We start from the raw sequence: 12,428 nt of genomic DNA, 5'->3' as shown, positions 1-12,428 counted from the left end.
GCGGTGAAGTATTTTTTCAGCACAGAAGTTATGTTCATGAAGGAACTTTGATGGACAGTTTCTGAGTCAGAAAAAGAACAATGAAGTTTACACCATCAGAGTTTTGGATTATTCCAAGCTTGCAGGATTTTCTCACTTCTGTGCCTCCTTGACAGGTTTCTGTAAGGGCCCACTCAAGAGACAATGATTAAACTGGTAGGAGAATGTGGCTCAGGTTTATATGTGGATTATATTTAAATTTTCTGAATTTGATTTGACTATTTGTGATATTATTTATGTTGCCTTATTGCTAAGTAAATAGTTATGTTTAAGACCTAAGTGTGTCATTATTGTAATTGGCTGTTTTTGTGTAAATATAAGCACATTAGTGAAGACTTGAGAGCTAGAGTCTTGAATACAGGCAGTATATTTCCTAACAACCAAGTTAGCCTAGGAAAACGAGAAAGTTTGAATGTAACTGTGGTGGTGATTCTTTCCCAGAAGCCTAGACCTACTAGTATGAGGAAAGGTGGAAATGAGTTAGCCATCCCAGAGAAAGAGTACATGTCCATTCACTCTCCATGAGAAGTATATGGCCCTACATAGATGAGAAACCTTAAACATATATTTTTATTATTTTTTTTAAGTTTTTTTCAGTCATATCCAACTCTTCATGACCTTTTTGGGGTTTTCTTGGCAAAGATACTGGAGTGTTGTGCCATTTCCTTAACCAGCTCATGTTACAGATGAGGAAATTGAGGCAAACAGGGTTAAGTGACTTGCCCAGAGTCGCACAGCTAGTAAGTGTCTGAGGCCAGATTTTAACTAAGGAAGATCTTCCTTACTCCAGGCCCAGTGCTCTATCTGGCGTAGAGTTAAGAAGACTCACCTTCATGAGTCTTTGGTGGGGGCCCACAAGGTCGAAAGCATTTTCATAATAATATTAAGATGTTTTAATTTCTAATACTGTAAATATTGATAGATATAACCCACGTAAAAGTTATTTGAGGGGTTCTCAATAATTTAAGGGTATAAAGGGGTCCTCAGACACAAAAAAGCTGAAGAATCACTGCCACAGATAAACAGAGATATCTTAAGGATAGGGGAAAAGGACTGGGCATATAATTTCACTGATATAGGAAACTCCCAGGTGAGGAGAATCCCTTTAACCAATGTAGATCAATGTTTTCTCTGCAACTTGCAGTATTAGCAGTTACCTAGAGCAGTGATATTAAAATTAAATAGAAACAGATTCCAGTGGGTTTTGTGTTGACTTAGAAAACTGCAAATTAATATAATCTATGTTGTACTGTATTTTTATTTGTTAAGTATTTCCCAATTACATTTTCACCTGGTTCTGGCTGCTGGCTGCTTATAGCTTTCTGAATGTTTCATACCTGTGGCCTAGAGCACTAAGAAGTTATGCCCAAGGTCATACAGCCAGTCTATGCAAGAGGTAGACTTGAACCCAGATCCACTTGGCTTAGAAGACAGCACTCTATCCATCATGATATGCTTTTTCTATCTTGATATTTTAGGACAAAAAGCAAACAATCCCACCTCCCCCCAGAATTAGCTGAATTATGCCACAACCTTCACAATTAGGCTATCTCATTTGCACTCATGCTTCAATGCAAATTTGATGCTCCTTAAGTCAGTGGTGTCAAACTCGCATCGACATGGGAGTCACTACACCTTCCATAAGGATCTACATACTGCTGCAGAAAACCACATGTTAACATTGACTATGTCCTACTGTATTTTTATTTATTTTGTGCTATTTGGGCCTTGAGTGTCATATTTGACACCTCTGGCATAGGGTGTAACATAGTCTTGCAGTCAAGAGGCTAGATCACATTCTGCTTCTGGCACAGACTGGTGGACTAGTGGTGTGACCATGAGGAAGTACCTTAACTTCTCAGTACCCCAAATAAGTGTGAGCCTTTAAGGTACAGATGAACTGCTCATCAGCTCAGGCCAAGGGAGTTTAATCTACACTAAGGTTGCTTACATTAGTGAATTCACTAGTCTGGACCAAAAATTAAAAAACAAAAAAACAAACAAAAAAAAACTCTGAATTTAATGTTACAAAGTGCTTCATATGCATTATCTCATATCTCAGACAAAGACCCTTGAACTCTAAGTAGTAAAAGTATTATTATCCCCATTTTACAGATAAATAGACTCATAGTTGAGTCTGTGCATGCGAGGTCACATAGCTTGGATATAGCAGGGCTGGGAATTGAAATCAGGTCTTTTGACTCTAAGTTTATTTTTTTTACTATCAAAATACTCTGTTTCCCTTAAAATGTGCTATTTCTGTTGTTCTCCAGGCTCTGAAAACTCACTAGTATCAGATTATTACAAGGTAAAAAGAAAGGGTAAGGATGGCTAGTGTGTGTGCAATGTGCTCATAATATAATGAAAGTGTTAAATCTCTGCAAGATGGCTCAATAAACCTCTTCAAAGGCTTTTCCAATCAAGGCCTTTTGTTAGCCTATAGACTAAAAGAATACCTACAGAAATATATTATTAATGATTATCTCAAATACAATTCCTTTTTTCAACTCAGTTTGTCACAAGCAAATAATTCAATTTAAAGAAACGAAGCAGTTAGAGAATATAGTTGTTAATAGAGGAACTGAAATCTCTTCTTGGCTTGACAATCCAAGTTCAAACAGTCTTTCTACGCACGAGATCATGGTCTCTTTTCATCTACATTTAGACATCTTATTCCAGGAAAAAGTTCTTTTGCCAGAATTTTTAAAGAAATAATGTTTGTAGTTTTGACAGGGTTCTACTTTAGGGATAATCTCCAACCAACTAAAGGAGATCTACCAGAGACCTTGTTCATAAAAGATTTAAAGAAAAGCCACAATGTGGTAGAACTCAAAATGTAGCATGCTTAAGATAAATGACTCATTTTAAATAATATCTTCAGAAAACTACAAAAACATATGACCTCAAAACACAATGGGACAATATTAGAAAGATCTCTTAGGGAATATTACTCTTGACAAAGTAAGTACAGGCTCACTCTCACTGTGACTTCAGAACATCCCACGGTGATCTGGAGAACAACATTAATAGTTACTCCATTGGGAAGAATGCCTCAGGTATACATATACACATACTGTGTGTTTAGGCAACAACCAAGCCACTTATCAGGGTCTGAAAAAAACTATCTTGCAGGAGACATGACAACAGTAAAGGCATTGACCAAAATCCTTTCGTTTCCCAAGAGTAATAATGGAGCAGTTCTATTAAACCTTGGGTCAATTCTGCTTGGATGACACCTGGTAACTATTTGCCTTTGGAAGGTAAATAAGCTGAGACCATGTAGGCTCTAAGACATTATATGTGTGTGTTTGTGTGCGTGTGTGTGTGTGTGCACGTGTGTGTGTTTTGGGGGGAAAAGAGAAGGGCTGAGAATACGTCTGGGAGTACTTCGGTATATTTTCATATTCTCTCCACTGCTGTAAGTCAGAACTCATTCATACTTCTTATCCTACATGATTCTTCCCCTCTCTCTCACCCCCCTGAAATTCACTATAGAAAATCCACCCAATTTATTCATGTCTTCTTCTGGTTCTTTTCTTATATCATAGATATCAGTGATGCCTATGTTATTTATCCCTCTTTCTGTATGCTTCCTTTTCTGGTCTTGCATGTCTTTGATGGTATCTCATGGGATCACAGATCTAGAAAGTGAAGGTCCTCCAAGAGCATCTAATCCTGCCCCCTCATTTTACAGATGAGGAAACTGAAGTCCAAGGAGACTATAAGTGACTTCATGAAGGGTCACAAAGTGGTGAATATCAGAGACAGGATTTGAACCCAGTGCCTCTGACATCAGAGCCAATTCACTTTCCAAGATTCGTATAGATTCTTATTTCAATTATGCCACTTTTTAAACACAGTGTAGACAAGCATAGTGCCTGATACCTAATAGGCACTTAAATTGATTGCTAATATACTGTAGTCTAGTGGTGTCAAACTCAAATAGATCCCTGAATGTTGCATATTGATGTAGAAAACAACAAATTAACATTATCTATGTTTTATTATATTTTTATTTTGTTAAACATTTCCCAACTACATTTTCATTTGGGTTCTAGGCCTCACTTGGGAAGCTTTGTAGCCTTATTCAACCAGTGGGCCAGGAGTTTGATACTTCTGCTATAAATTGTTTCCACCCCTCATCTGCCTTTTATTTTACTCGATCTGAAGTAGAAAAATGAAACAGCCTAACATACCTGTGTACTCATCTGTAAAATGAGGGAGTTGCTCCAGACAGCCTCTAAAGTCCTTTAAGATCCAAAATCTATGACCCTTATGACTCTTCCACTTTTGCAGTGACGGTGGTGGAGAAGTACAAAGGTGAGTAATGCTTATTCACAGGTTGAATGTATCTTTAAACACTAGCTGTTGCCCAAGGACCAATGAGTGGATGAAATCAAATGATATTTTTGCTACTATAAAAACAAGAAGCCCTAGAACCTGAACAAAACACCCGAAGTGGCATCTCCATGGAAGGCTATCTCACAGATTCTCACTGGAGAGACAAAGAAAGGAAACGGTGAAAGTTTTCATTTTGAATCCAAAGGTAAAAAAGACAAATCATTTCAAGGGACTCTTGACAACGAGCAAAAGCAAACAGACCACTATACGGATAAATGCAGTTCATATATAAAAACACTTGAAACTCTGGGTTTATTAACCTGGGGTTACTCCTAGGAGCTCTCATTCCCCTTCTCCTGGGGCTGTCTGAGTGGTCTCTCTAAGCACCAAATCCCTGAAAATTATACCCATTGTAAGATCCTGATCTCCATTACAGAATATCTCTTTTCCCAAGAGAGCATTTATTTGTAGCACATAGTCTCATCCATGAAGCAAGATTATCTATTTCTTTCTGCTTTTTCAGTCCTTCCCTTTTCCATTCTCCTATCTTTTAGTTAAATTTCTCTAAGAAATAACGATCACATTATTTAACAAATAAGTTTCTATTCTAGACCAGAGGTATCAAAGGCAGGGCCACAATGCTAAAGGGGGGACCAGGTTAAAATGTTGCTGATAAACATTTAACAAAATAAATAAAAATACAATAAGATATAATTTTAACTTGGGGTATTCTAAGTCAATATGGGGCTCTCAGGGATTCTTATGTAAGGTTTGGTGGCCCCTATTTCTATTTGACTTTGACACCACTGTTCTTAAATAATGTTGACTTGGGATATTCTTTCTTTCCAAGCCCATTTATAAAACATTTACAGAGGCAGCTAGGTGGCGAAATGGATAGAGGACCGGCCCTGGATTCAGGAGGACCTGAGTTCAAATTCGGCTTCAGACATGTAACACTTACTAGCTGTGGGACCCTGGGCAAGTCACTTAACCCCATTGCCCAACCAAAAAACAAACAAACAAACAAAAAAAACATTTACAGAGGAGGATAATGGAAAATCATGAACTGTATCTTATCACAAAACAACAAAAAGGAGCCTGTAGTAGTTCACACCCAAATGATTTTTTACCTAGGGTGAACTTTCTGGTGAAGAACCCCTCTGGACACAACTTAGCTGATGACTCAACTGCAGACCTAGTTTTCCACAAATACCATTCTTGCAACCTCTCCAGTTGAGCAAAAACTGCCAGATCTTTCTCTGGGCATAATCTTCCCAGACTCAGGTTCTATCACCTCTTCCCTCCCCACTCCCACAAATAATGAGGCAAAGTAGAGTGTTCACTTTGGGAGAAAAAAAGAACTTCCAACAGGCAGGGATCCTTAGGACAACATAGGATGGTGAGGAGAAAATGAACTTGGGATCGATGAGGTCTGCTGCCTTTTCTACAATCTCAGTTTTGCTTCTTACTGGCTATGTGACTGTGGCCTCAGCTTCCCATTTGTAAAATGACTAAGTTTTCTCTGAGGTCTTATCTAGTTCTAACATTGTGATTCACATGGTTGAGTGTGATCTTCCATGGCTCCAGAGAATATCTGGTCCCTCATTTAGGGGACTGATGCTAACAGGTTTATGTCAGTCACACCAGAGGTTCTATTTCACTATGGAGACCTTTTTCTTAGGCACAGGATTAGTCTTAAAACACTAGTTCTCAAAATGCAGTAAATGGTCCCTTCAGATCATCTGAGACCTTTTCAGGGGGTCCACAAAGTAAAAAAGATTTCCATAATCGTATTTTAAATTATTTGCCTATTAAAAAACCCTTCCCTTCCAACCACATTATCTGTGAAGCTAGATTTTCTTCAACCAAAAAAATATATCACAACAGACTGAATGGAGAAACAGATATGAGAATCCAGCTATCTTAAGCCAGACATTAAAGAGATCTTAGAAAAAAAAAGGGAAAACAATGCTACTGTTTTTATTTTTTTGAAGTTGTTTTTCATAAAATGCTATGTTAAAATGGACTTACTGTTAAAATGAATAAATGCTTTTCAAAATAATCAGTATTAATTTCTAATATAGCGATAGACATAACCCACATAAACCAAAATTCTTCAGGGTCTGCAACAAGAGGATAAAAGAATCTTGAAACCACAAAGTTTGAGAACTACTGACTGATCTAGATTTTTTTTTTTTTTTTTTTTTTGGCAATTGGGGTTAAGTGACTTGCCCAGGGTCAGACAGCTAGTAAATGTCAAGTGTTTAGTCTGAGGCTGGATTTGAACTCAGGTCCTCCTGACTTCAGGGCTGGTGCTCTATCCACTGCACCTCTTAGCTGTCCCTTCAATCTAGATTTTTTAAAGAGCTAATCAGTATCTCAGGGATCAATCCTGCTCTCAACCATGTCCTTCTTTTAGTTTTCCTGGAATTAGATTGGATTGTGGGATCTAGAGATAAGGAGGTGGAGATGGAACACCTACCTGGATCTGTTCTGGTTCTGTTCTACCTTTTCATTACATGTAAGTCATTTAAAACCCCCCAGGGGCACTGCCTAGAACATTCTCCATTGATGGACACAAGGCTTTTGGTCTGAAGTCACCTTACTTGCTTCTTAACCTGGGAGATACCAAAAGGTTAGAGACTCTTGGAAAGAAAAAGCCACCAGAATGAATTCTGCTCACCTAGAAGGTAGTCCCCTCCTATTACGTGCCACCAAGATCTGCCTAAGTGAGGCACCCAAATAGTTGCACCCATTTAGAAGACTACAGCAAGATGAATCAGATCTGGGTTAGGGAGTGGATGAAGTCAGATCTTTTTGCATCTCATTTCAGCTGCTGGGAATATCCAACTACTGAATCAAACTTTTCTTTTCTTTTTTCCTAAAGAGGTTTTTAGAAAGGCAGAGTTGGGTTCATTATCTTCAAGGATTTCATTTTCTGTGTGAATGATAGCTCTTGGGCAGTAGTTTTCTATTTGATGGCCACCCAACAACCTGTGAGTTTTTCCTGGGTAACTGAGGGCACCAGAACCATGAATGCAATTTATTCTTCAAAGAAAATGAAAAACTCCCTACTTTGAAGGAGTGCTGAGTACTGAATATGTAAAAGGTGGTTAAAGAACATAGACACCCAGGGTTAAGATGCCTGCCTATGACCTAAGTTCTGTAGTACTCTGTGGGTACAAGAGACTTTATACGATTCTGATGTTAAATAAGTTCTGATGTTATGATTTCTGAGTTAAAGACTTGAGAGCCTAAGGTTTTCTGAGTGCTATAGATGAAGAAATGAAGCAGGATATCCAAAGCTCTCAGGAATCATAATACAGTGTGGAACAACTGACTCATTTCCATCTGGGATGACCACATTCACATCTATATTAAGCATCCCTCCTCTGAACTATAGAGACAGGGAAAGTAAGAGTATGTGAAAGATAGAGACAGGGACATTGCAGGAGGAGGAAGAGGAGAGAGAATGCAGTTGAGCAGCTGATATTTAGATTCAAGCTAGTAGTTTTACATGAGGGAGGGAGAGAAAGTGAGAGAGACAGACAGAATGAAACATAAAAACCATCTTTACTACCACAGGTGGAATGGAAGCAGATCTGGTGAGGGATTTGTGGGCATTGGATAGCACAAACTGTGGAGGAGAAAAGCTACTACATTCAGCAAAAGAAAATAGTAAAGCATCATGGTAGTATAGCAGAATTTGCATTGGCACTGAATTCTAAGCCTCCACTACTTAGTAACCTATGTGAACTTTTGAAAGTCACCTAAAAATCTCAAAGATCTTGATGCCAAGTGACCTAAATCCTCATTTTACAGATGAGGAAACCGAGGTTGGAGGGCAAGGGGTTAAGCCACTCACCCAGTCTCACACAGGTGGTAAGCACCAAAGCAAACCAGGTTCTCTTGACTTCAGAGTCAGTGCTCACTCCACCACAATACTCTTCTTTGGGCCTAGTTTTCTTATCTGTGAAATTAAAGGTGGCAAATGGTTTCTAGTGTCTCTCATAGCTACAAAACTATAAGCAATAGCTAGGATACTTCAAACAGTGTGATTAAAAGAGAGGACACTCAGATAACTTGATAATATTTCAGTGTGTGATTGTATTGGCTTTGTTTTCTAATGGGAAATTTTAAAAGTTGTGTCAGGATGAGAGTATATACTATACCACAAACATGTATTTATTGTCTTCTTGCAATCAAATTGAGTTATCTGGCATTTTCTCCAACAGTCCTTTTATTCTGAATTTTCATTTTGGATTTTATTTCAATTAGAACATACTAAATAAGAAAAATAGGCCCAAAGATATTAAAAATAAAAAGTCTTATTGGTCTTGTTTAGAGGATAGAAAGGGAGTATTTTGATATTTATGGTGTTTGGGTATTTTAGGCAGGTTAAAAAGTAACAAAGGAAAAAAAGTATAACAATTTCAAGTGGACTTATTATTTCTGGATTCCAACATTATGATCTGATTTTGCTATATGCAGCCTCTGCCTGTTATTCGTATCACAGAAAATGAATTTTAATTACAGAAATAAGCCAGGAACCACAGCTAATACATAGTACAGAGAGGTCACAAGTTCAGACCATCTGACCAATTTTTTTTTTTTTTGGTGCAGCGTTCATGCATTAGAACTATAAACTACTTCCTTTGCCTTTAATACAGAAGCAAATAGTTGATTACAGCAGCTTTAACTTCCATTATACCCACTTTGAATGTGGCAATTATTTTCCCCTTCAAATGAGCATGCATTTTCTAAACACTGAATTATAGCATTCCTTTCCTTGCTGACCCTCAGTTGTATATGGAAGCATTTATCAACTGGCACTGTAGAAAAATGGTTTTCTAAATCTGTCTAGACTCTGCTTGGTGGAATAGAGCATATTAACCGCAAATCAACCAGGCACACTTTTTTTTGGTAGCCCTTATTAGCTCATGCTTTTTTTTTTTTAACCTATTATAAAGACAGAAAAGTATGTTCAATAGTACTTGAGCAATGAAATAGTTGATAGCACAGGTAAGAGTAAAAAAAGAAAATTAAACCTTTGCTTTGCAGCTTTTAAATAAAGTTTCTAAGAAGCTTAATTTTTTTTTTTTTACACAGGTAAACTCAATGTACCACATGTAGGATGAAAAATATATCTTAATCTACCTTCACAATTAGTTTTTGATTAAGATATATTTATGTCACCCAATAGTTGTTTTATTCAAATAAACAGTTAATTAAAATATCGGAGTTATTAGATGAATCCAATTAAGTTCTCAGCTCTTAATCTAATTGATTGATATCAGACCCTAAGGCACATTAGAAAATCAAAGATAAAAAAAACCCTCAAATATTAAAAGTGTAAGACATTTAGCATTTTCTAAAACCCAGAGAGAAATCACTATATTCAATGTTAATTTCTCAAAAATTGTTTCTTTAACAGATAAAATAAGTTCATTCTCTTGCTGTCTTTCTCCCTCTCCTCCCCTCCCCTTTAATATACACACACACACATTTGCCAGCTCCAATATTGTTAACTTCCACGGATGAGAATAGAACTAAGCCAAGAGATTCTTAACCTGGAGTCCTTGAAAGCTTTAAAAAAATTTTTTTTTCAAAATAACTGCTTTCCTTTTTAATTCTATATATTTTATTTCATGCACTTTAAAGCATTATTCTAAGAAGGGACCCAAAAGCTTCACTAGCTTGCCAAAGGGGTCCATGATCCCCAAAAGGTTCAGAAACCCGGTTTTAGACAAAAGGAAGAAACTGAGAGCTGAAGAGGATGAAAGAATCAGCCTGGATAGGTTCCTTCTCACATCTCTTTCCCTGACTATCCATCCTCCAACATAGCTGCTGAGTTATATTGCCAAAGCACTGGTCTGACCACATCCGTTTTCAAGAAATTCCAGTAGCTCACTATTAGCCCTAGCATAACGTACAAACTCCTTTGTTTTGGTATCTGTCACAATCTGGTTCCAGCCAACCTTTCCAGGCTGATTACATATTATTCTCCGTCATGTGATCAACACTGCAGCCAGAATGACCTATTTACTGATCCCCATACATGACATTCCATCCCTCCTCATGCCTGGAATGCTTTCCCTTCTCATCACTTCCTCTTGGAACTCATGGATCAGCTCATCATGTGCTGCCTCCTTCAAGAAACCTTTCCTGAATTCCCCCAGTCTTTAGTGGCAACACCTCTGCCCACCCCCTTCACTTTGTATCTATTTTGCATATAACCTATATGACTGTAAATATTCCCCATCCCCCCCTTTCCTCTTTTGGTCTGTTTTAAGATTCCAATCCTCTTTCTTTGGATTTGCAATATTTTCTTTGGTTTTCATGTAACTCTTATAGATTTAAAGGGACAGATATTCTATGATTTTGTCAATTTAATCAGCTATATTTCATTACCATGTTCCTCCCTCCCCTTCCTCATTCTTTAAAGTGGTTTATTTTTTAGTGTGTGGCTTATTATTGTTGGAATATAATATTCTTTAAATATTGACAATTTAACACTGATTTCAAATGAATGTGGTCATTGATTTGGGCGTTTCCTCCAATGCTGCATTTCACAATGCACTGATGCATGTCCCTCTTTTAGGCAGCTAGGTGGTACAGTGGATAGTGCTGGGCCTAGAGTGAGGAAGATCTGAGTCCTTATCCAGTCACAGACATATACTAGCCTGCGCAGGTCATTTAACTTCTGTTTGCCTCAGTTTTCTCATCTGCAAAATGGTGATAAAAGCACCTATCTTCCAGACCTGCTGAGGATAAAATATTTGGAAATGCTTTGCAAACCTTAAAGTACACATGCTAGCTATTATTAATACAGTGACTCATCTGCATCTTTCCCCAAATTTCACCACAAGGAGTCCACTCAAGGTGCTTAGAGGGCTTGTTTTAATACTATAACCTTAAAAAAAAAGACTACTCTCCATATCTCGTTACCCCACTTTTAATAGAGCAATTAAAATCTGGAAACAATTGTACCAAGTAATTCTTGAAGCAAAGAAGGACATGCAGAAATGATAATGATAAAGAACAGATTATTTAGATTAGCAAGAGTCACAGATTGCTGCTCGCTTTCTGTAATTAAAAAAAAAAAACCAGTAACACAAGAAAACTAGTTCTGAGTGAGTCTCAGTTATCATGGTGAGAGCTTGGATGCTAATACTGGAAACAGAAACCACTCCCTGTCCATCTAGGCCCAGAAGCCATTAAACTGATTTAGGACAAGCAAGAACCTAGCATACTCCCTGCATTTTGAATGCTAATGAATTTGCAAATAAGTGTTAAGGCTTACAAAGTCGGAAAGAATGTAGCCTTCTGGTTAGACTAGATTAAGAATCACAAACATCTAATTTGTGGTCTAAACATTGTCAAGAGTCCCTCTGGGAATCTTCAGATGCTTTGTATCCTATCTTCAGAAGGACATTTAACTGTGAAGTGTTTTTCAGTGGCCCAGGTGTAAGGTGTAATTAATCCTATATGGCTAGCAATGCTAAGAACTATTTTAACAGGAAATGAGCCACTAGCGTGTCCCTACGATCTACTCATCAAATTTATAGCCTGCTGAGCGTCTTCTAGGCTATATTATGTTAGCAATAAAATCAGACAGAAGGGGAGAAAACCACATACCCAGCACATCACACACACACACCTAGGCACTTAATAAAAATAGCTAGTATTTACACAGATCTTTCAAGGTTTGCAAAGCACTTTGCATGTATTATTTCATTTGACTGGTAAATCTGATGAAAGTCTCTTTGACTGGAGATATTATCAGAACTCAACCCAAATCCCTCAGTCTTATAAATGGGTTAGGTTTAAGCAGCACAGACATTGAAACTATGTAAGTATGATGGGGATCTATGGTTTCATTAGCATAGGGAATTTCTAGGTAAAGTGAATCCCTTTATTTGTGCAGAATCACACATGGTGTACAACTTAGTCTTAGAGAGTTGCCCAGAACACAGAGAGATGGAGGGACTTGCCCAGGCTCACAAAGCCTTAATATACCAGAGATAGGAAGGACACAGACCCAAGCT

The sequence above is a fragment of the Vombatus ursinus genome, unplaced genomic scaffold (genome assembly GCF_900497805.2).
Source record: "Vombatus ursinus unplaced genomic scaffold, bare-nosed wombat genome assembly UNPS02014821.1, whole genome shotgun sequence".
Lineage (NCBI taxonomy): Eukaryota > Metazoa > Chordata > Mammalia > Diprotodontia > Vombatidae > Vombatus > Vombatus ursinus.
Note: the sequence above shows the minus strand (reverse complement) of the source record.